The 26766-nt window shown below is 38.4% G+C and overlaps 1 pseudogene; it reads right to left on the reverse strand.

Moving 5' to 3' along the window:
- Positions 1-319: 319 nt before the first annotated feature.
- Positions 320-438, reverse strand: LOC116100095 (annotated as a pseudogene).
- Between the last annotated feature and the right edge of the window lie 26328 nt (positions 439-26766).

Below are 26766 nucleotides of genomic sequence, written 5' to 3' on the forward strand. Positions count from 1 at the left end.
TTTATATAAGATTGTCCTCAATGTTCTTGAACTTAATTGTAAATGAATAAGTATGTTCAGAATTCCCATTATAACACCAGATCATCAGGGATCAACACTCAAATTTTCTACCTATGGACTAGAGCAGCTTTCCTTTCAGATTCAGGAATATTGTTAGCTGTGAACTAGATTAAATATGCGAACAATGATCTAAAATGGAGAAAGAAATGCTCATCTGTGGTTGGTTTGAGAATGGACATATCTAGATTCCAATTTAATAATTTAAATTTGAAATAATGAGTGACAAGAGTCACAATCCTCTGGAGATTTTTTTTTTTTTAGCCTACAGCACCAGGTATTCCCAAGCAGTCTCCCATGCAAGTACTAATTAGGCCCAACCCAGTTTAGCTTCCGAGATCAGAGGAGATTGGGCGTATTCAGGGTGGTATGGCCATAGACTCCTCTGGAGATTTAAAATAGCATCTTTAGAGGATGGTTAAGGATCAGATGAAAAGGAGAAAGGCAGATGAAGCAACAGTATCTGGTGTTCACCAAGAGAAGGCTGGTTCCTTTTGGTAGAATATTTTAATTTATTCCTCACAATGTCATATATATAAACAATGTATTTTGATTATACCCACCCCAAACTGCTTCTTCTCACTCTCCCTATGTGCTTTCAACATTTCCTACTCCCCCTCATGGTATTTCCTGTTTGTTGTTCTAACCACTGCATCTAATCAATGATTCCTGTTGGAACATTGACTGATCATATTGACTTGTTCTTGTGCAGGTCTTGTGCATATATCTACAGCACAAGTTCATGAATAGAATAACTGGTTATTTTGAGAATGATTTCTATCTGTTCTGCTGTCAACATGTGAGCTGTTTTTAACAATGAGGCCTAACCATTCAGCTAGAATGGGTAACCAAAGTCAATAGCAATAACTTACATTGTTCTAGAGACCACTGAACTCTCCTTAACCAACAGGTCATAGGGAAATACCTTATGATTTGTCCTGAGATTTTCTTATAACACATCTGGAAACAACACTGTCCACACATGCGGAATAATTCCATTTAAACTAATTTTCATTTAATTTTTATATACAGTACATTTTATATATGTATAATGTATAAAATTATAAATGTATATGAACATATTCTTTCACTACTCCTAACTACTCCAAGATCTTCCACTGTCTACCCAGCAAACTTCATATACTGCTTCTCTCTCAAAAACAAACAAAAATCAAAAATCAAGGAAAAAATACACTTTCCTTAATGTTGTATTCTTAAATTAGCTAGTAGGACTTGATAAGGCTTTTTCATATATACCTCGGGATTGATTAACATACACAGTATGCCTCCTCTACTCCACCCAACCCATTCCTGCTTAACTACCACCTTAAACCCCAAATATTTTCTTTCTCTTCTTTCATATCACTTATATTCTACTGTCCCTCCAATTTCATTTTAATTGTGTTATAAGATAGTCCAGTTTTATATAGCTTCACACAGTCTTCCTTGTGTTAGCCCTCTCTCTACCCTCTGGACATCTCTACAATCTTGCACAATTTTCTGTTTAAAACTTTAATAGCCAGAAATGGAAGCTGTAATAATAGGATACTTTTCATTAGCTATAAAATCAAAGAAGAGAGAAAAGATGTGTTAAGTTACCATCCTTTAACAAAATAAAGGAATCGATGGTGTGAGAACTCAGTCTGTACTGGCACATATCCCAGTTTGGGCATGGATTATGTTAAATATTCTGGTCACATTGCTGTGATAGCAAAGGAGCATTCTTCAACCAGCTGGGCTGTCAGTGGCCTGGAGGGAGCCTTGGAGGAGGAGGAGGAGGAGGAGGAGGAGGAGGAGGAGGAGGAGGAGGAAAAGGAGGAGGAGGAGGAGGAGGTACCAGTTCAGATATCAGTTCATCTGGATCAAAAGGAGGAGGAGGGACCAGCTAGGAGGCACAGGCCTTAGAAGCATCAGGGCAGCCAGCTCAGGATCCTTTCTACCTCCAACTTCACCTAGGAGGACTTTCTGGAGATCCACAGCACTCTCTGCCCCCTCCCCACAAGCAGAGAGCTTGCCTTCAGGGAGTGCTCCAACCCAGAGACTCAGGAGGAGGCAGGACCAGCTAGGAGGCATAGGCCTCAGAAGCAGCAGGGCAGCCAGCATAGGATTCTTTCTACCTCCCTCTTCACCTAGGAGGAGGTTCTGCAGATCCACAGCCCTCTCTGCCCACTCCCTGCAAGTACAGAGTCTGTCGCCAGGGTTTCTTATGACCCCAGGACTCAGGAGGGATAACTGATCCACAGCCCACTACACACAGGTCATACCTGAGGAAAGCTGATCTCCCAGAAGTGTTGACACAGGCTTACAGACCCACAGAAGGAACAAGCTCCAGCCATAGACAGCAAGAACATCCAACACCAGAGATCAACAGATGGCAAAAGGCAAATGCAAGAATCGTACCAACAGAAACCAAGACTACTTGGCTTCATCAGAAACTAATACTCCCACCACAGCAAGTCCTGAATATCCCAAAACACCAGAAAGACAAGATTTGGATCTAAAATCATATCTCATGATGGTGATAGAGGAATTTAAGAAGAGAACAAATAAGTCCCTTAAAGAAAATACAGGAGAACACAGGTACACAGGTTCAAGCCCTTAAAGAAGAAACACAAAAAGCCCTTAAAGAAGTACAGGAAAACACAACCAAACAGGTGAAGGAACTGAGCAAAACCATCCAGGACCTAAAAATGGAAGTAGAAACAGTTAAGAAATCACAAAGAGAGAAAACACTAGAGATAGAAATCCTAGGAAAGGAGTCAGGAAACATAGATATAAGCATCACCAACAGAATACAAGAGATAGACGAGAGAATCTCAGGTGCAGAAGATACCATAGAAAACATTGACACAACAGTTAAAGAAAACTCAAAATGCAAAAAGCTCCCAACCTAAAACATCCAGAGAATCCAGGACACAATGAGAAGACCAAACCTAAGGATTATAGGTATGGAAGAGAGTAAAGACCTCCAACTTAAAGGACCAGTAAATATCTTCAACAAAATTATAGAAGAAAACTTCCCTAACCTAAAGAAAGAGATGCCCATGAACATACAAGAAGCCTATAAAATTCCAAATAGATTGGACCAGAAAAGAAATTCCTCCCACCACGTAAACACCAAATGCACAAAACACAGAAAGAATTTTAAAAGCAGTGAGGGAAAAATGTCAAGTAACATGTAAATGCAGGCCTATCAGAATTATACCAGACTTCTCGCCAGAAACCATGAAAGCCAGAAGATCAAGGGGTTGACGTCATACAGACCTTAAGAGAACACAAATGTCAGCCCAGACTACTATACCCAGCAAAACTCTCAATTACCATAGACAGAGAAACCAAAGTATTCCATGACAAAACCAAATTTACACAATATATTTCCACAAATCCAGCCCTTCAAAGGGTAGTAAATGGAAAACTTCAACACAAGGAGGGAAACTACATCCTAGAAAAAAATCAAAAAAGTAATTTTCCAACATAATTAAAAGAAGATAGCCACATGAACAGATTTACAACTCTAAAAACAAAAATAACAGGAAGCAGCAATTTCCTTTCCTTAATATCTATTAATATGAATGGACTCAATTCCTCAATAAAAAGATGTAGACTATAAGACTAGGTAAGTAAACAGGACCTGACATTTTGTTGCATACAAGAAACCCAACTGAGTGACAAAGACAGACACTACCTCAGAATAAAAGGATGAAAAACAATTCTCCAAGCCAATGGTCCCAAGAAAAAAGCTGGAGTAGTCATTCTAATATCGAATACAATCAACTTTCACCCTAAAATGCTCAAAAAAGATAAGGGACACTTCATATTCATCAAAGGTATGATCTGTCAAGAGGAACTTTCAATTCTGAACCTCTATGCTCCAAATGCCCAGGCATATGCATTCATACAAGAAACTTTACTAAAGCTCAAAGCACACATTGCACCACATACAATAATAGTGTGAGATTTCAATACCCCACTCTCTGCAATGGACAGATCATAGAAACCGAAACTAAAGAAAGACATGGTGAGACTAAGAGAAGTTATGAAATGGATGGATTTAACAGATATCCATAGAGCTTTTTATCCTAAAACAAAAGGATATACTTTCTTCTCAGCACCTCATGGTCCTTCTCCAAAATTAACCATATAATTGGTTACAGATCAGGCCTCAACAGATGCAAAAAGATTGAAATACTTCCTTGCATCCTATCAGATCACCATGGACTAAGGCTGCTCCTCAATAACAACATAAACAATAGAATGCCCACACATATGTGGAAGCTCAACCACACTTTACTCAATGACAACTTGGTCAAGGAACAAATAAAGAAAGAAATTAAAGACTTTCTAGAGTTTAATGAAAATGAAGCCACAACATACCCAAACTTAAGGGACACAATGAAAGCCATCCTAAGAGGAAAACCTATAGCTTTAAGTGCCTACAAAATGAAACTGGAGAGCGCATATACCAGCAATTTGACAGCACATCTGAAAGCTCTAGAACAAAAAAAAAGCAAATTCACCCAAGAGGAGTCAAAGGCAGGAAATAATCAAACTCAGGGCTGAAATCAACCAAATAGGAACAAAAAAAATAAAGTATACAAAGAATCAACCAAACCAAGAGTTGGTTCTTTGAGAAAACCAACAAAATAGATAAACCCTTAGCCTGACTAACTAGAGGACACAGAGACATTATCCTAATTAACAAGATCAGAAATAAAAATGAAGACATAACAACAGTCACTGAGGAAATCCAAAAAATCATGAGATCCTATTCCAAAAGCCTATACTCAACAAAACTTGAAAACCTGGATGAAATGGACAATTTTCTAGACAGATACCAGGTACCAAGGTTAAGTCAAGATCAGATCAATGATCTAAACAGTCCCATATCTGCTCATGAAATAGAAACAGTCATTAATAGTCCTCCAACTAAAAAAGGCCCTGACCAGATGGGTTTAGTGAAGTTTTATCAGACCTTCTAAGAAGAATTAATACCAATACTCCTGAAACTATTCCACAAAATAGAAACAGAAGGTACTCTACCCAATTTGTTCTATGAAGCCACAATTACTTTTATTCCTAAAACATATAAAGACCTAGCAAAGGAAGAAAACTTTAGACCAATTTTCTTTATGAATATCGATTCAAAAATAGTCAAAAAAATTCTTGCAAACCGAATCCAAGAACACATCAAAATGATCATCCATCATGATCAAGTAGGCTTCATCCCAGGGATGCAGGGATGGTTCAATTTTTGGAAATCCATCAATGTAATTCACAATTCTTCACAGACTTAGAAAGAGCAATTTGCAAATTCATGTGGAATAACAAAATGCCTAGGATAGCCAAAACTATTCTCAACAATAAAGGAACCTCTGGTGGAATTACCATCCCAGACCTTAACTGTACCACAAACAATTGTGATTAAAAACTGTGTGGTATTGGTACAGTGCCAGGCACGTAGATCAGTGGAATAGAATTGAAGACCCAGAAATGAACCCACAAACCTATGGGCATTTGATCTTTGACAAAGGAGCTAAAATCATCCAGTGGAAAAAAGACAGCATTTTCAACAAATGGTGCTGGCTCAACTGATGGTTAGCATATAGAAGAAGGCAAATTGATCCATTATTATCTCCTTGTACAAAGCTCAAGTCCAAGAGGATCAAGGACCTCCACATCAAACCAGATACACTGAAACTAATAGAAGAAAAAAAGTGGGGATGAGCCTCGAGCACATAGGCACAGGGGAAATTTCCTAAACAGAACACCAATAGCTTATGCTCTAAGATCAAGAATTGACAAATAGGACTTCATAAAATTGCAAAGATTCTGTAAGGTAAAAGACACTGTCAATAAGACAAAATGGCAACCAACAAATTGGGAAAAGATCTTTACCAATCCTATATCTGCTTGAGGGCTAATATCCAATATATAAAAAGAACTCAAGAAGTTAAACTCCAGAGAACTAAATAACCCTATTAAAATTGGATTACAAAGCTAAACAAAGAATCCCCAACTGAGGAATACTGAATGGCTGAGAAGCACCTAAAGAAATGTTCAACATCCTTAGTCATCAAAGAAATGCAAATCAAAACAACCCTGAGATTCCACCTCACACCAGTCAGAATGGCTAGGATAAAAAATTCAGGTGACAGCAGATGCTGGATAGGTTGTAGAGAAAGAGGAACACTCCTTAATTGCTGGTGAGACTGCAAGCTGGTACAACCACTCTGGAAATCAGTTTGACAGTTCTTCTGGAAATTGGACATAGTACTTCCAGAGGACCCATCCTGGGCATATACCTAGAAGATGCTCCAACATGTAATAAGGACACATGCTCCACTATGTTCATAGCAGCCTTATTTATAATAACCAGAAACTGGAAACAACCCAGATGTCCCTCAACAGAGGAATGGATACAGAAAATGTGGTACATCTACACACTAGAGTACTACTCAGCTATTAAAAACAATGAATTTATGAAATTCTTAGGGAAATGCATGGACCTGGAGAATATCATCCTGAGTGAGGTAACCCAATCACAAAAGAACACACATGGTATGTGTTCTCTGATAAGTGGATATTAGCCTAGAAGATAAGAAAACACAAGGTACAAACCACAAACCATAAGAAACTCAAGAAGAAGGAAGCACAATGTGAGGATACATCGTTCTTTCTTAAAAGGGGGAACAAACTACCCATGCAAGGAGTCGTAGAGGATAACTATGGAGCAGAGACTAAAGGAAGGACAATTCAGAGACTGCTCTACCTGGGAATCCTTCCCATATTCAATCATCAAATCTAGACACTATTGTGGATGCCAGCAAGTGCTGGATGACAGGAACCTGAGATAGCTCTCTCCTGAGAGGCTCTGACAATAACCAACTAATACAGAAGTATAGGTTCACAGCCATCCATTGGAATGAGTACAGGATCCCCAATGAAGGAGCTAGAGAAAGGACCCAAGGAACTGAAGGGTTTGCAGCCCCTTAGGAGGAACAACAATATGAACTAACTAGTACCCTCAAATCTCCCAGGGACTAAAACTCCAACCAAAGAGTACACATAGGGGGACTCATGGCTGCAGCACCATGTGTATAGCAGAGGATGGCCAAGTCGGTCATTGTACTGGCTGGTTTTGTGTGCCAACTTGACACAGGCTGGAGTTATCATAGAAAATGGAGCTTCATTTGGGGAAGTGCCTACATGAGATCCAACTGTGTGGCATTTTCTCAATTAGCGATCAAGGGGGTAGGGCCCCTTGTGGGTGGTGCCATCTCTGGGCTGGAAGTCTTGGGTTCTATAAGAGAGCAGGCTGAGCAAGCCAGGGGAAGCAAGCCAGTAAGGAACATCCCTCCATGGCCTCCGCATCAGCTCCTGCTTCCTGACCTGCTTGAGTTCCAGTCCTGCTTTCCTCTGGTGATCAACAGCAATGTGGAAGTAAACTAAATAAGCCCTTTCCTCCCCAACTTGCTTTTTGGTCATGATGTTTGTACAGGAATAGAAACCCTGACTAAGACAGTCATCAATGGGAGGAGAGGCCCTTGACCCTGTTAAGGTTCTATGCCCCAGTGTAGGGGAATGCCAGGGCCAGGAAGTGGAAGAGGGTGGGATGGTGAGCAAGGGGGTGGGGAACAGCGGATTGTTTTAGTTTTTGGGTTGTTCTTTATTTTATTTTCTTATTTTCTTTTTTTTTTTCTTTTTTTCTTTTGGAGGGGAGCCTGGGAAAGTAGATATTGTAAATAAAGAAAACATTTAATAAAAACAATAAAAAGGAGCATTCTTCACCCTGTAAATATGACATCTAAGTATATTTTATGTAGGTGAGGGAGTAATCTGAGGAATGATCATGGGGAGATAACATGAATGCGTCAGAGTAGTTTAGTGTTCTCAAAGATGAAGAAGACAAAAGGAGGGCTTCTGTGTCCCTCACAGAGCACCAGCTTATTACTGTGTCAGACAAGATTCAATTAGGGTGAAAAGGGCTGGAGATGGGTTTAACGATGTGTAGGGGAGGAAACATTTGACTTAACACAGAGGAACTAAATATAATTTGTTGTTTTCTGAGGTTATAACAGTAAAGCTATATAATAGATGTTTAAGAAGAACAGAACATGAGATGATAGAATTAGCTTCATTTTTTTCTGTTACACAGTGGGTTCTTTCAATATTTTTCTAAAATTATAATGACAGAATGGCTTAGTTATACTACTTCAAATTATTAACATAACTACAGAAATGTGAAAGATAATTTTTTCATCTATTAAATAAGAAAGAATCCTCTCATTATTAAAACTTTGCTTAATGAAAGAGGTAATACAGGCAAAACATCTTTTTACTTGAAATTTTATCCTGAGGCAATATCAAGATATTAATATACCCACAAAAGAACAACAGCTGCTGTTTGAAAAGATAATGTTCCTAAAGGTAAAATGTTGCCTGAATTACCTTTTTGTTTTGATTTCTACTTTAAGTAGAGTTATTTAGAAGTGTATTTATTTTAAATTGAGTTGCTTATCATATTGTATTTCCTCTATCTTTATCATATTAAAATAAATTGTGTTGTGCTCAGTCAGTTTCACACCTTGGAAGTCTACTTTTGAAAATCTTTAAAGATTTTCTTTATATCTGTACACAGGTCCCACTACAAGAAAGCTGGTCTCTTAGGAGTGCTCTCACTCCCTGGCTCATAGGTAAGATAGCCACTTTCTCTCCAATAACTGTCCAAAGCAGGACCTGCCAGGAGTGCACAGGGCACAGGAACAGTGGAGCAGCTGGGACAGGATCCTTCCAGTTTCCATCTGCACCCAGCAACAAAACCTGTTCCACAGCACTCTCTGAACACAGGTCCTGCCAGGAGCGAGATGGGCTCCCAGGAGTGCTGACATAGGCTTAGAGGCCCACAGGAGAGAAAAGTTCCAGCCAGAGACAGCAAGACCAACTAACACCAGAGATAACCAGATGGAGAAAGGCAAACAAAAGAAACCAAGGCTAAATGGCCTCATCAGAACCTAGTTCTCCCACTACATCAAGTCCTGGATACCCCAGCATACCAGAAAAAGAAAGATTTGGATTTAAAATCACATGTCATGATATTGATAGAGGACTTTAAGAGGATATAAATAACTCCCTTAAAGAAATACAGGAGAACACAGGTAAACAGGTAGAAACCCTTGAAGAGGAAACACAATCCCTTAAAGAATTACAGGAAAACACAACCAGTCAGGTGGAGGAATTGAACAAAACCATCTAGGATCTAAAACTAGAAGTAGAAACAATAAAGAAATAACAAAGGAAGACAACTCTGAAGATAAAAAAACTAAGAAAGAGATCAGGAGTCAAAGACAAAAGCATTACCAACAGAATACAAAAGATGGAAGAGAGAATCTCAAGTTCAGAAGATACCATAAAAATATTGACACAACAGTCTAAGAAAATGTAAAATGCAAAATGACCCTAACCCAAAACATCCAGGAAATCCAGGACACAATGAGAAGACCAAACCTAAGAATAATAGATATAGAAGAGACCAAAGATTCCAAACATAAAGGCCCAGTAAATATCTTCAACAAAATTACAGAAGAAAACTTCCCTAACCTAAAAAAAGAGATGCCCATGAATATACAAGAAGCCTACAGAACTCCAAATACTTTGGACCAGAAAAGAAATTCCTCCCATCACATAATAATCAAAACACAAAATGCAGAAAACAAAGAAAGAATATTAAAAATAGTAAGGGAAAAGGATCAAGAAACACATAAAGGCAGATCTATAAAAATTCCACTAGACATCTTGCAAGAGACTACAAAAGCCAGAAGATCCTGGACAGATGTTGTACAGACCCTATGAGAGCACAAATGCCAGCCCAGGCTACTATACCCAGCAAAACTCTCTTTTACCATAGATGGAAAAACCAAGAAATTCCATGACATAAGCAAATTTACATAATATCTTCCATAAATCCAGCCCTTCAAAGGATAATAAATGGAAAACTCCAACACAAGAAGGAAAAACTACACCCTAGAAAAAGCAAAAAAATAATTTTATTTTAACAAACCAAAAAGATCATAGCCATGTAAACAAAATTCCATCTCTAACAACAAAATAGCAGGAAGCAACAATCACTTTTCCTTAATATCTCTTAATATCAATGGACTCAATTCCCCAATAAAAAGAAATAGACTAACAGACTGGATATATAAACAGGATACAAGATTTTGTTGCATAAAGAAAACCCACCTCAGTGACAAAACCAGACACTACCTCAGAGTAAAAGGCTGGAAAACAATTTTCAAAGCAAATGGTCATAAGAAACAAGATGGAGTAGCCATTCTAATATTGAATAAAATCAACTTTTAGCCTAAAGTTATCAAAAAAGATAAGGAAAAACATTGCATATTCATCAAAGGAAAAATCTACCAAGAAGAACACTCAATTCTGAACATCTATGCTCCAAGGGCAAGGGCAGCCACATTCATAAAAGAAACGCTACTAAAACTCAAAGCACATATTGTACCTCACAGAATAATATTAGTAGACTTCAACATGATTCCATCTATTCAATGGACAAATCATGGAAACAGAAAATAAACAGAGGCACAGTGATAATAACTGAAGTCATGAACCAAATGGATTTAACAGATGTCTATAGAATATTTTATCATAAAACAAAAGAATATAACTTCTTCTTAGTACCTCACAGTACCTTCTCCAAAACTGACCATATAATTGGTCACAAAACAGGCCTTAACAGATATAATAAGAAGATTGAAATAATTCCATGCATCCTATCAGATGACTATGGACTAAGACTGGTCTTCAATAACAAGCAAAACAATAGAAATCCCATGTATACTTGGAAGCTGAATAAGATTCTACTCAATGGTAACTTTGTCAAGGAAAAAATAAAGAAAGAAATTAAAGGTTTTTTTCGACTTTGATGAAAATGAAGCCACAACATACCCAATGTATGGGACACAATGAAACCAGTGCAAAGAGGAAAACTCATAGCTCTGAGTGCTTCCAAAGAGAAACTGGAGAGAGCACGTAACTAGCTACTTAACAGCACATCTGAAAATTCTAGAACAAAAAGAAGCAAACGCACCCATAAGGAAAAGACCACAGGAAATAATCAAATTCAGGTCTGAAATCAACCAAGTAGAAAGAAAAAGTTTTACAAAGTGTCAACCAAACCAGGAGCTGGTTCCCTGAAAATATCAACAAGATATATAAACCCTTAGCTGGACTAACCACAGGGCACAGAGACAGTATCCAAATTAACAAAATCTGAAATGAAAAGGGAGACATAACAACAGAAACTGAGGAAATCCAAGCAATCATTAGATCCTACTACAAAAGCCTATATTCAACAGAACTGGAAAGTCTGGATAAAATGGAGACTTTTCTAGACAGATATCATGTATCAAATTTAAATCAGGATCAGATTAAAAATCTAAACAGTCCCATAACCCTTAAAGAAACAGAAGCAATCAATAATAGTCTCCCAACCAAAAAAATGCTCAGGACCAGATGGGTTTAGTGCAGCGTTCTATCACACCTTCAAAGAAGACATATCAATATTCTTCAAACTATTCCACAAAATGAGACAGAATAAACAATACCGAATTCATTTTATGAAGCCACCATTACTCTGATACCTAAAGGACACAAAGACCCAACAAAGAAAGAGAATTTCAGACCAATTTTCCTTATGAATATTGGTGCAAAAATATTCAATAAAATTTTGTAAACTGAATACAAGAACACATCAAAATGATTATCCATCATGATCAAGTAGACTTCATCCCAGGGATGCAGGGATGGTTCAATATACAGAAATCCCTCAACCTAATCCACTATATAAACAAACTCAAAGAAAAAAACCACAGGATCATTTCATTAGGTGCCAAGAAAACATTTGACAAAATCCAACACCCCTTCATGACAAAAGTCTTGGAATGATCAAGAAATCAAGGCCCATACCGAAACATAGTTAAAGCACTATACAGTAAACCAGTAGCCAACATCAAACTAAATGGAGAGAAACTTGAAGCAATGCCACTAAAATCCAGGACTAGACAAGGCTGCCTGCCCACTCTCTCCCTACCTATTCAATATAGTACTCAAAGTCCTAGCCAGAGCAATTAAACAACAAAAGGAGGTCAAAGGGATACAAATTGGAAAGGAAGAAGTCAAAACATCACTATTTGCAGATGATATGATAGTGTACGTAAGAGACCTCAAAAAATTCTACCAAAGAACTCTTAAACTTGATGAACGACATCAGCAAAGTGGCTGGATTCACAATTAACTCAATCAAATCAGTGGCCTTCCTCTGCTCAAAGGATAAACAGTCTGAAAAAAAATTAGGGAAACAACACTCTTCACAATAGTCAAAATTAATATAAAATACATTGGTGTGACTCTAAGCAAGTAAAGGATCTGTATGACAGCCAGGTGATGGTGGCCCATGCCTTTAATCCCAGCACTTAGGAGGCAGAGGCAGGTGATTTCTGAGTTCGAGGCCAGCCTGGTCTCCAGAGTGAGTTCCAGGACAGCCAGGGCTACACAGAGAAACCCTGTCTCAAAAAAAAAAAAATCTGTATGACAAGAACTTCAAGGCTCTGAAGAAAGAAATTGAAGGAGTTTTCAGAAGATGGTAAGATCTCCCAAGCAATCTACAGATTCAATGCAATCCTCATCAAAATTCCAACTCAATTCTTCATAGTGTTAGAAAGAGCAATTTGGAATAACAAAAAACCCAGGATAGCAAAAACTATTCTCAACAATAAAAGAACATCCCTGTCCTCAAGCTGTATTACAGAGCAATTGTGATAAAAACTACATGTTATTGGTACAGTAACAGGTAGGTAGATCAATGGAATAAAATTGAAGACTCAGAAATGAACCCACATGTGGGGAGCCGTGAATCTTGAGAGGCATTCGCCATGGCAAGATGGCGCCTACTTCCGCTGTTAACTCCTAGTGGACAACTGTTTGCGCATGTGCATAGAGTACTGTTGGCGCATGTGCATAGAGTGAAAAGACGCCATGTCACAGCCCATCCCGGGGCGTTATGTAGGGTAATGAGCGAACAGCCAATCATGAGCAGACACACCACGCTGTGGGCAGATACGCGCACTGTGGTGTATATAAGCAGTGCGGATTTTGGGTTCGACCCCTTTTTTTCACTATGGATGGAGACAAATAAACAGTTGCTGCAGAAGGAACCTAGTGTCCGCGTGTCTTCTTCCCGGCGAGAGGACCACGTGGGCTACACCCACACACGTATGGTCACTTGACCTGTGACAAAGGAGCTAAAACCATCCAGTGGAAAAAAAGACAGTATTTTCAACCAATGGTGCTGGTTTACCTGGCAGTTAGCATGCAGAAGAATGAAAATCATCCATTTTATCTCCTTGTACAAAGCGCAAGTCCAAATAGATCAAGGACCTCCACAAAAAACCAGATACACTGAAACCAATGGAAAAGAAAGTGGGGAAGAGTTTGAGCAAATGGGCATAGGGGAAAATATCCTGAACAGAACACCAATGGCTTATCCTCTAAGATCAAGAATTGACAAGTGGCAACTAATAAAATTACAAAGCTTCTGTAAGGCAAAGAACACTGTCAATAGGACAAAACAGCAAGCAACAGATTGGGAAAAGATCTTTATTAACCCTACATCCAATTGGGCTAATATCCAGTATATACAAAGAACTCAAGAAGTTAGACTCCAGAGAACCAAATATCCCTATTAAAAATGGGATACCAAGCTAAACAAAGAACTCTCAAGTAAGGAATAATGAAAGGCTGAGAAGTGCCTTATGAAATGTTGAACATCCTTAGTCATCAGGGAAATGCAAATCAAAACAACCCTGAGATTCTATGTCACATTAAGATAAAAAACTCAGGTGATAGCAGATGCTGGGAGGACCTGAAGAAAAAGGAACACTGCTCCATTGCTGGTGGGATTGCAAGCTGGTACAACCATTCTGGAAATCACTTGGTGGTTCTTCAGAAAATTGGACATAGTACTACCTGAGGACCCAGTTATACCACTTGGGGGCATATACCCAGAAGATGCTCCAGCATAGTGGACACATGTTCCACTATGATCATAGCAGACTTATTTATAATAGCCAGAATCTGGAAAGAACCCAGATGCCCCTCAATATAGGGATGGATACAGAAAATGTACATTTATACAATGGAGTACTACTCAGATATTAAAAACAATGATTTCTTGAAATCCTTAGGCAAATGGGTGGAACTAGAAAATATCATCCTGGGTGAGATAACATAATCATAAAAGAATACACAGGTTATTCACTCACTGATAAGTGGATATTAGCCCAGAAGCTCAAAATACCCAAGATAAAATTCACAGACCATATGAAGATCAAGAAGAAGAAAGACCAACTGTGAATATTTCAGTCCTTCTTAGAAGGTGAAGCAAAATACCGTTGGGAGGAGATACAACGACAAAATGTGGAGCAGAGACTGAAGTAAAAGCCATCCAGAGACTGTCTTACCTGGGGGTCCATCCCCCATACAGTCATCAAACCCAGATACTATTGTGGATGCCAACAAGTGCTTGCTGACAGGAGCCTGATATAGGTATCTCCTGAAAGGCTCTGCCAGTACCTGACAAATACAGAGGTGGATGCCCTCAGCCAAACATTGGACTGAGCACAGGGTTCCCAATGAAGGAGCTAGAGAAAGGACCCAAGGAGCTAAAGGGTTTCCAGCTCCAGAGGAGGAACAACAATGTGAACCAACCAATACTTCCAGAGCACCCAGGTACTAAACCTCCAATCAAAGAATACACATGGAGGGACCCATGGCTCCAGTCCCATATGTAGCAGAGGATGGCCTTGTGGGATATTTATGGGAGGAGAGGCCCTTGGTCTTGTGAAGGCTCATTGTCTCAGTGTAGGGAATGCCAGGACAGAGAAGTGGGAGTGGATAGGGTTAGTGAATGGGGGGGAAGAGGGATGGGATACTGGGTTTTCAGCGAGGAAACCAGGAAAGTGGAGAACATTTGAAATGTAAATAAAGAAAATATCTAATAAAAAAGATTTTATTTATAGTTGATGTTTCTTACTTACCATAGGATTTTAAAAATAATACAAAAATCTCCTTTAGTTATGCAGTACTGTGAACTCTCATTGTGATTGAGCACTGCAGTATACTGAGCACTAATTCCTTTAGGCTGTATAGGAGGACTTCATAGATCAGCTTTGACCTAGGGAAATAAACATGTCTCTACATCTGTTTATCAAACACTGGATTTTCCCTCATAATCTATTGTAATTGTATTTAAAAGGAATAAGACGAAACATGAAGAATGGAAGAGAAAACCCACCCCAAATCCTCTCTTTCATAAGTCAATGAGAACACAAGCATAAAACTGTTACTAGCAACTTTTTCAGAAAACTAAAAGCTAATTAAGGACTTTCAACAATCCAAAGAAATGTTGTTATAGAAAAAATTGATGAATCTTCATACAAATAGTGACTGTGTGGGGATATGGTATTTATAAACCTGTGGAGGGCAGAGATCAATATTAAGTATCTTCTGTTGCTCTCCACATTAATTTTTGAGACAGGGGATCTCATGGAACCTGGAACTTAATAATTCAGATAAACTGGCTGCCCACTGAACCCCTCACGTCTTCGGTTTCCACTGTCCAGCACTGGAGTTATATTTGTGCACCATTACAGTAGGCTTTTATGTGGGTGATGGTGATGTAAACACAAATCTGCATGATTACACAGAAAGTACATTATGTACTGAACCTTGGCCTAGTCCAGAAGCAGTGATCTTAATAGTGCTTTATTTCCATGTCCCTCTCTTCAACGTTATGTCAGCCATAAAGGAAAAAGATTTAAACCCCTCCCCCCCCAAAAAAACTGTGTTCACTGTGTCAGGGCATATAGCCGCATGGCAGTGAAGGAGGAGATTGCATACCTGATCCTGATTTCTCATGTGTTACCACTTGGCTTATATAAAGGCCACTGATGAACTTCATACTGCTGGATTATCTTTATTTAACCAAATTCAGAACTTTCTCTATGAGCGAACCCATATCCTCAAGTATGTATCTAAAGTAAACATTGATTTAACAGCTATCATTGGGACTAATAAGAAACTGACTAAAAAGCCTAAATGGGAAGATAGGGAATGATAATAACTCGGGGACCTTAAAAAGTCTAAATATTCACAAGAATCTCAAAAGCCCCTTGAATATGTAGGACTGTAGAGATGTGAGGAGCCACTTGAGAAAGTCCTAATCTATCACCTGTGTCAACCTCCAGTCAGCTGAAGTTGATGCACAATGAGGAAGTAAGGGTTAAGGCAAAGTTATAAACAGTTTGCTGAATATTAAAGAAATGGGTCAACATAGACACTAACTTTCCAAACACAAACCCCTGCAGGAAAGGTGTTTTAGGGGTCCATGGACTCTAAGGATAGCACTACTGAATAACTAGTTGATTAACTTAGCTGAGGAGAGACTTGATTGTTTGAATATAGCATATATTGGGGACTTAGTAAAACTACTCTAGGAAAATCAGGAATAAGAAAAAATCCTGAAGCTGAAAGAAACAGGGGCAATAGCAAACTATACCATCAAAACTTAGGATGTTTGGAAAGGGAACATAAAATAGATTATATGGGTGAACTGGGGACTGGTGGAAATGGGAACTATGAGGATCATGTTGGGGATGGAGGACAGAGGGAGAGAGTTAGGAGAGAAGAAAGGAATTGGTGGGCAATATAGAACCTAGCATAGTGGAAATGTTCTGGAATCTATAAGGGTGATCTTAGCATGGACTCCTAGTAATGGAGGATAAAGAGCCTGAACCAGCCATCTTCTGTAAGCAGGTAAGGCATCCAGTAGTAAAACTAGGACATCAAGCCAGCCACAAAACTTTCAATCCATAGCCTGTCTTGCCTGCAAGATAATGCTGGGCCAATGGTGTCTCAGAGCTCATGGGAGTGGCCAGCCAGTGACATGGTCTAACTTGAAAACTTGAGGCCCGTTACACAAGAGGGAGACTATGACCTATACTGCCTGGATGGTCAAGAACTGCAAGCTGGATTGCCTGGCAAACCTAGGGTAGATCCAAACACAAATGGGAGAAAGAAAGAGAGGAGAGAGAGAGAGAAAGAGAGAAGAAAGAGGGAGAGAGAGGGGAGGAATGAAGAAGGAAGGAAAGAAAGAAAGAATAAGATGATTCCTTAATAATATTCAGCTATACTCATAGATCAGTGCGTAACCCAGTTGCCCTTAGAGAAGCTTCCTCCGGCAGTTGATGGGAGGAGATGGAGAGACCCACAGTCAAACATTAGGCAGAGATCAGAGAACCTCCACAAGAGGGCAGGGAAAGATTGCAGGAGCCAGAAAGATCAAAGACATTTGCATGGTTCTGAGCTAGGTCCCCTACATATATGTGTTGAGATTATTTAGCTTGGATTGTGTGTGTGTATGTGTGTGTGTGTGTGTGTGTGTGTGTGTGTGCGTGCGCGCGCGTGCGCGCGTGTGTGTGCATGACTCAAAAGAGTGGGAATGGAGTTCTGACACTCTTGTCTGCTCCTTTCTACTCCTACTGAGTTGTCTCACCCAGCCTTGATATGAGGGTTTGTGCCTAGTTTTATTGCATCTTGTTATACCGTGTTTGTTGATATCCCTGGTAAGCTGGCTCTTTTCTGAAGAGAAACTAAGGGGCAGTAGATCTGGAGGAGAGAAGAAGAGGGTTGCTTGAAGAAGCAGAGAGAGTAAAGCTGTTGTTGGGATATATTGTAAAAGAAAATAATTTTAAAAATGCATAGGATGATTGGGTGTCACTTCAGTCTCACCCCACAGTTCACACAATATTATTAAAAAGGGCTCAGTTTTTGATAAGGAACTGAGACAGACAAATACCTCAAATAGAGTAAATTAACTTACCCTGAAAGAAGGTATTAGACTTGAAAGATGATTGGTTTTCTAGACCTTATTATCTATTATAAAAATATTTAGGAACTAAAGAAAATTAATGCCTTTATTGCATCATATGTACCTTTACTATGCAATAGACAAAAACCAGTCAAATGTAGTATTTAAACTTAAGGGCTAATGAGACGGATCTAAGTTCTTGCTACTTTAACAAACATATTAGTATCCAAGAAAAAGTTGAACCAAAGAATCAACTCTAAAAAGTTTTCCTCTGACAGTATAGATGCTATGGCATGCATACACACACACACACACACACACACACACACACACACACAGTAAATAAATGAATAAATTAATTAACTCAAAAAAATCAGTAGACCTCCTTTATACTAATGATATAACAGACCAAGAAAGAAATTAGGGAAACAACACCCCTTATAATAGTCACAGGTAATGTAAAAATATCTTAGTGTAATTCTAACCAAGCAAGTGAAAGACCTGTATGAGAAAAACTTCAAGTCTTTGAAGAAAGAAATTGGTAAAGATAGCCTAAGTTGGAAAAATAGTATTAACTCATGGGTACGTAGTATTAATGTAGTGAAAATGGCCATCTTATCAAAAGCAATCTACAGATTCAATGTAATCCCCACCAAATTTCCAACTCAAGTCTTCACAGAGATAGAAAGAGTAAATCTCAACTTCATCTGAAATAACAACAACAACAAAAAACCAACCAAACAAACAAAAACAACAGGATATCAAAAACAATTCTCAACAATAAAAGAACTTGTAACCATCATCATCCCTGACCTCAGTCTCTACTTCTGAACAATAGATGTTTTATCTGATAGGGATTTAACTTTGGTAGGTAGTATCTGTCTAGGAAATCATCCATTTCATCTACATTTTCCAGTTCTGTTGAATACAGGCTTTTGTAGTAGGATCTGATGATTTTTTGAATTTCTTCAATTTCTGTTATTATGTCTCCCTGTTCATTTCTGATTTTGTTAATTTGGATACTGGCTCTGTGCCCTTTAACTAGTTTGGCTAAGGCTTTATTTATCTTGTTGATTTTCTCAAAGAATAAACTCTTAGTTTTACTGATTCTTTCTATAGATCTATGATGTTTCTAGTTGGCTGATTTCAACCCTGAATTTGATTATTTCCTACCATTTACTCCTCTTGAGTGTGTTTACTTCTTTTTGTTCCAGAGCTTTCAGATGTGCTATTAAGTTGCCAGTGTATGAACTCTCCAATTTCTTGACAAAGGCACTCAGTCCTATGAGCTTTACTTTTAGCACTGCTTTTATTGTGTCCCAAACATTTGGGTATGTTGTCCATTCACTTGCATTAAATTCTAGAAAGTCTTTAATTTATTTCTTTCTTCCCTTACCAAGTTATTGAGTAGAGAGTTGTTCAATTTTCATGAGTATGGGGCTTGTTTTGTGTCCAATTATATAGTCAATTTTGGAGAAGGTACTATGATATTCTGAGAAGAAGGTATATTCTTTTGTTTTAGGGTGAAATAGTCTGTAGATATCTGTTAAATCCATTTGGTTCACAATTTATTTTAGTTTCACTATGTCTTTGCTTAGTTTCTATTTCCACGATCTGTTTTCTTAGTGAGAGTGGGGTATTAAAGTCTCCCATTATTATTATATGAGGTTCAATGTGTGTTTTGAGCTTTAGTACCATTTCTTTTACAAATGTGGGTGCTCTTGTGTTGGGGCATAGATGTTCAGAACTGAGACTTCATCTTGGATGATTTTTTTTGATGAATATGTGGTGTCCTTCCCCATCTCTTTTTATAACTTTGGGTTGAAAGTCTATCTATCTTTTTGGATATTGGAATTGCTATTCCATCTTTTTTCTTGGAACCATTTGCTTGGTAAATATTTTCCAGCCTTTTACTCTGAGGTAGTGTTTTTGTTTTTGTCATTGAGGTGTGTTTCATGTATACAGCAAAATGCTGGGTCCTGTTTACATATCCAGCCTGTTAGCCTATGTATTTTTACTGGGGAATTGAGTCCATTGATACTGAGAGATATTAAAGACACAGATTTTTGGTTCCTGATATTTTTCTTCTTAGAACTGGTATTATGTTTGTGTGGTTGTCTACTTTTGAGATTCTTGTGAAATGATTAATTTCTTGTTTTTTCTTGGGTATAGTTTCCCTCCTTGTGTTGGAGTTTTCCTTTTGTTATCCTCTGTATGGCTGGATTAGTGGAAAGATATTATTTAAATGTGGTTTTATCTTGGACTATCTTGGTTTTTCCATCTATGGTGATTGAGAGTTTTGTTGGGTATAGTAGCCAGGGATGGCATTTGTGTTCTCTTAGGATCTGCATGACATCTGTCCAAGATCTTCTGGCTTTTAAAGTCTCTGTTGAGAAGTCTGATGTAATTCTCATAGGTCTGCCTTTTATGTGTTACTTGGTCTTTTTGCCTTACCACTTTTAATAATCTTTGTTCTGTATATTTAGTGTTTTGCTTTTTATGTGCCTGGAAAAATTTCTTTTCAGGTCTAATCTATTTTGTGTCCTGTAGGCTTCTTATACATTTATGGCCATCTCTCCCTTTAGGTTAGTGAAGTTTTTTCTATGATTTTATGGAAGGTTTTTCTGCCCCTTTTAATTGGGAATCTTCACTCCCTTCTATACATGTTATTCTTAGGTTTGGTTTCTTCACTGTGCTTGGAATTTTCTGGATATTTTAGGTTCTGTGGGTAAAGCTTGCATCTGTAACTCTTGATCAATTCCCTATGCTTTTCATCTCCAGGATTGCCTCCCTTTGTGATTTCTTTATTGTTTCTCTTTCCATTTTTAGATCCTGGATGGGTGTGTACAACTTCTTCACTTGTTTGATTGTGTTTTTCTGAATTTCTTTAAGGGACTTATGTGTTTCCTCTTTAAGGGCTTCTAGCTTTTTACTTGTGTCCTCCTATATTTTTTAAGGGAGTTATTTATGTCATCCTTGAGGTCCTTTATTACCCTCATATTAGAATCTTGCTTTTCAAGTGGTTTAGGTTATCCAGGGCTTGCTGTAGTGGGAGAGCAATCTGGGTTATGATGGTGCCAAATGGCATTTGTTTCTGTTGCTTATGTTCTGGTTCTTGCCTCTAGACATCTAGTTATCTCTGGTGTTACCTATCCTTGTTGTCATTGACTGGAACTTATCGCTCTTATGTGCCTATGAGCCTGGTTGTCACAGACTTCCTGGGAGTGAAGATGTCTGTGGGTGTGTGCAGGGTTGGGGGCATGGAGTGCAAGAGCTACCCCTGAATGAAGTTACAGATAGGATGGATAGTATGTGTCTGATAGGGCAAGAGGTCCTGCATACCCTGGGCCCATGGAGAGGGGTGGTCCCTGTTAGGCCAGGTATTAGGATTGGGTGGGAATCTTACCTGTGAGCCTGGTTGTGATGGGCAGGATGGGGGAGTAGAGTACACAACTGACCCCAAGAACAGTTTTGAACCAGAAGAGTAAGTTATGTATTAAGCTTCAATGAGCTGGAATATTTGCATGAATGAAGAAACTTCATTGGGGTAGAACGCCATTTAAATGAAAATGGTTTGGAAGTATGAAGGGAAAATTATACAAAAAGAAGGATCAAGTTGAGTGAAAGGGTGGGAGGAAAGAATAGAGAAGTATTGAAAGACCCCCATAGTATGGGAGACCCTCACTCCAGTCTCGGGATCACATGACCACCCAATAACTCATGAGTGACCGATCTTGCTGCAAACACACGAGGTTTATTCAGGCCAGATCTGGGGTCAAACATGTAGCCTAGCAGGCCAGAGGAGTTCGACCCAGACTACAAGTAGTAAGGGGCATTTAAAGGGAAAAACCACAAACTGGGGGGTGTGTGAGGAAATTACCAAGGAAACATAACAAAAAACAGTGGAAAATTTCAGAGGGACCCAACCCACGCTTTAGTCATGGTCAGGGTCACATGGAAAACATCCTACACACTCATTATTCACAAGAATGTGGTCTGGTCAATGCTATTCACTTTATGGCTGACTGTTCCCTAGAATCACCCAAATGGCTGATATCCTGCTTTTTGTTCTTGGGCCTAACTAGGGCGGCCTTTGTGGCCAGCAGGTTCCTGAAACTGGCTAGTCTACATTCTTGGCTCATTACAGAGGTTTTCCATGCCCTTTTAGGTAAAGATTATACATTATTCATTCTCACCAATACATTTCTACTAAATGCTCCTTTTTTCTTAATTCTAAAATTCTCCAACCTTACAGTATTTGTGGGGAAGGATAACATAGTAACAACATTTGAGAAATCAATGTAGAAACATCATAAATATGTACAAAGTATGTATAAAAGAAGTAGACGGGTTTTTCCCATAAAATGTAGACAATAACTCACTCAAACACAAAAAATAAAATGTGCATTGCCAAGTATGGATTGCTTCTTTTCATGTTGTAAATTAATTGAGGTCCAGACTTCCTCCTGAATATTAAAAGCTATTTCCATTATTTTTGGTCACCCTTTTGTAAGTGATAATAAGGTATTGTTGCTGAAGATGCCACATGTTTAAGTCATAGGACACAGAGAATTCAGGTTGATAACTACCTAGAAGCTTCATTGTTATTGGCTAGTTTTCATAGTGCTAATAGATTCTATATACAGTACTAAGTAATAAAAGTTATCAACAACCTTATTGAGGAGGAAGTGAAACCTATGAGCTACTGTAACTACTAGTCTGGAAAGACATTCCCACTGATACACAGAAGAATAACGGATGTATCCAGTAACTTTTTTTTTTTTTTTTTTTTTGAGACAGGGTTTCTCTGAGTAGCCCTGGCTGTCCTGGAACTCACTCTGTAGACCAGGCTGGCCTCGAACTCAGAAATCCGCCTGCCTCTGCCTCCCAAGTGCTGGGATTAAAGGTGTGCGCCACCACTGCCCGGCAATATCCAGTAACTTTTTAACTAGATTTTAAACTGTTTACAAAATGGAACCTATACTGATACTGTTAACAGTATTGATAAACATAAGATGAGAACAAAATAAAAATATGTAGTTGGCTAGGTCACAGGTATTTTTGCTATTATAATGCTAGGTGGGTATAATAAGCTGTATTCTAAATTGTATTTTTTATGCCTACACAATATTACAACCCTAATCCTCATCACAAAAGATTATTTTTGTAGTGAGTAGTGATTACTACTGAGGTGCGCAACCAGTCAATATAAAAGAGAATAATAGTCTGTGGAGTGTTCACCCATAAACGAGATAGTCATTTCTTATTGTATAACTTACCCTTCATTCTTCCAAGCTATTTTACATTTGAATGGAGTTCTACCCTATGGAAGTTTCTTCATTCATGTAAATGTTCCATCTCATTGAAGCTTAATAGTTCTAGTTAGGGTTACTATTGCTGTGTTAAAAACATCCTGACCAAGTTTTATTTGGATTACAATTCTGCATTGCAGTCCCATCCTTGAAGGAAGTTAGGACAGAAATTTTAGCAAGGCTGGAAACTGGAGGGAGTAGCTGATGCATAGAGAGGTACTGATTACTGGTTTGCTTCCCATGGATTGCTCAGTCTGATTTTTTATAGAACCCAGGATTGCTGGTCCAGGAATGACACCACCCACAATGGGTTCTACCCTCCCCTATCAATCACTAATTAAGAAACTGTTTTGGCCAGGCAGTAGAGGTACATGCCTTTAATCCCAGCACTTGGGAGGCAGAGATAGGCAGATTTCTGAGTTCGAGGTCAGACTGGTATGAAGTAAGTTCCAGGACAGCTAGGGCTATATAGAGAAACCCTGTCTTGAAAAAACAAAAACAAAAACAAAAAATCAGAAAGTGTTTTGTAGCTTCATCTCATGAAGGCATTTTCTCAATTGAGGTTCCTTCATTTTAGCTCCTGTTAAGTTGGCATAAAACTAGCCAGCCCACCTACTTTACCACAAGGCTCTAGATAACTGAGGAAGAGGAAATGAAACTGTTAGAGCCAGAATTAGTAGAGATGTGCAGTAAGATAGTATTTGACAAAGAATACTGTTAATAAGACAAAACAGCAACCAACACATTAGAAAAAGATCTCTACCAATTCTATATCCATTGGAGGGCTAATATCCAATATATACAAAGAACTCAATAAGTTAGACTCCAGAGAACCAAATAACCCTATAAAAAATGGGTACAGATTTAAACAAAGAATTCTCAACTAAGGAATACCAAATGACTGAGAAGCACCTAAAGAAATATTCAACATCCTAAGTCTTGAGGGAAATGCAAATCAAAACAACCCTGAGATTCCACCTCACACCAGTCAGAATGACTAAGATCAAAAACTCAGGTGACAGCAGATGCTGACAAGGATATGGTGAAAGAGGAACACTCTTTAATTGCTGATAGGATTGCAAATAGGTACAACCATTTGGGAAATCAGTTTGGTGGTTTTTCAGGAAATTGAACATAGTACTACCTGAGGACCCAGCAATACCACTCCTGGGCATATACCCAGAAAATGCTCCAACATGTAATAAGGATACATGCTCCACTATGTTCATAGCAGCCTTATTTATAATAGCCAGAAACTGGAAACAACCCAGATGTCCCTCAACAGAGGAATGGATACAGAAAATGTAGTACATTTACATAATGGAGTACTGCTCAGCTATTAAAAACAATGAATTTATGAAATTCTTAGGGAAATGGATGGATCTGGAGAATATCATGCTGAGTGAGGTAACCAAATCACAAAAGAACACACGTGCTATGCACTCACTCATCAGTGGATATTAGCCCAGAAGTTCAGAATACCCAAGATACAATCTACAAACCACAAGAAACTCAAGAAGAAGGAAGACCAAAGTGTGGATACTTAGATCCTTCTTAGAAGGGGGAACAAAATACCCATGGAAGGAGTTTCAGAGACAAAGTATGGAACAGAGACTGAAGGAAGGACAATACAAAGACTGCCCCACCTGGGAATCCCTCCCATATTGAATCACCAAACCCAGACACTGCAGTGCTCCCTGACAGGAGCCTGATATAGCTGTTTCCTGAGAGGCTCTGCCAGTGCCCAACTAAGACAGAAGTATAGGCTCACAGTCATCCATTGGACTGAGCACAGGGTCCCCAATGAAGGAGCTAGAGAAAGGATCCAAGGAGCTGAAGGGGTTTGCAGCCCCTTAGGAGGAACAACCCTCAGAGCTCCCAGAGACTAAACCACCAACCAAAGACTACACATAGTGGGACTCATGGCCCCAGCTGTATATGTAGCAGAGAGTGGCCTAGTCAGTCATCAAAGGGAGGAGAGGCCCTTGGCCCTGTGAAGGTTCTATGCTCCAGTGTAGGGGAATGCCAGGACCAGGAAGCAGGAGATTATGGTTTGGTGAGCAGAGCTAGGGGGATGGAATATGGTCCCTCCCCCCAGAGGGCAAACCAGGAAAGAGGATATCATTTGAAATGTAAATAAAAAATCTAATAAAAAATAAATTAAAAAAGATAGTATTTGCCATACATAATAACACTGTCTCACACATGAACTCATAGTAACTGGCATTACATATCCAAAACTTGTATAAATCAAGCAAGACAAAATCCCAGCATGGATAAGGGTCTATGCCAGGTCTGAGGAGCTAGTGGCAATGGATGGTCACTGTGAGCATGACAGTTTTCTCCACAGTTTCTGGCCCTGAAAGGCTACCCATGGTACAATAAAATTTCCCACATCCACCTATTCATATACAAGCTCCACTAAGTAATATCCAATCAGTGGATATTAAGGGTTTATTTAACTGATAAAGAAAGCATGTGAAGTTGGAATGGAAAAGTAGTGGGGGTGAAGAAGAGAAGAATAGGAGAGGAAGGAATGAGAGGTAGACTTGATCAAAAACACTACCTGAATTATTAATATTAAATATTTCTAACATTTATTAAAATACTTAAAAAAATCAAGGGTATATAGAAATTGGAACCTCTCTAGGAATGTCTATTTTTCTTGAGAAGAATACAGCACTGTCTATCCAAGCAAAATATGAATTAAGTACAGTATTTAGTAAACATTAACTATGTTTGGACAAAAGTACAAGAACTAGTAAAAGAATAGTTATAATGTTATATTTATTTTAACAAATGATTGAAAATACTGCCAACATGTGACAATAAGTTCATGATCAAATAATACTTGAGGGCTAGGGAAATTTATACCCTGTAAAAAAGTACCTGAGAAGAGTAAAGGTAATGTAGATGTCAAGAAGCATGATTAAAATTATTTTAAAGAAATGACATTCCAGAGTTAAAACTAATAAAGAAAATTCAATCATTATTGAAAATACTTCACAGTCTAATTGAAATTCTTTCTTTTGAGGTGATTCTAGTTTGTTGCAAATTGACAAAAATAAAAATAAAAAATAAAAAATGTAACAGAACACCCAGCATGCTATTCTTGAAACAAACTTTAAGAGCCATATTCTTGCTTCACATAACATTAAGTTGTATCACACATATCACTGAGAGTATTTGTGCATTGTATACATCTGTTTATAACAGAAAAGCTTTACTCTCACAGATATACCAAGCCACAAATTGAGGAAGATAAAAATGTTCCTGGGTCTAGGTGACCTTGCTTGTAATCTGTTCCAGGATTAAATTTGTAGTTCTTATCATCTGGACTTTCTTTTTATCTTCTATTCCTTTGCTTCATTCTCTGAATAATAAATGATGGAAGAACACAGCATGGAATGAAGCATGGCACCTGAAAATAAGTCACTTCTAGCTTCTAAAGTAAAA

Source organism: Mastomys coucha, unplaced genomic scaffold (assembly GCF_008632895.1).
Source record: "Mastomys coucha isolate ucsf_1 unplaced genomic scaffold, UCSF_Mcou_1 pScaffold20, whole genome shotgun sequence".
Lineage (NCBI taxonomy): Eukaryota > Metazoa > Chordata > Mammalia > Rodentia > Muridae > Mastomys > Mastomys coucha.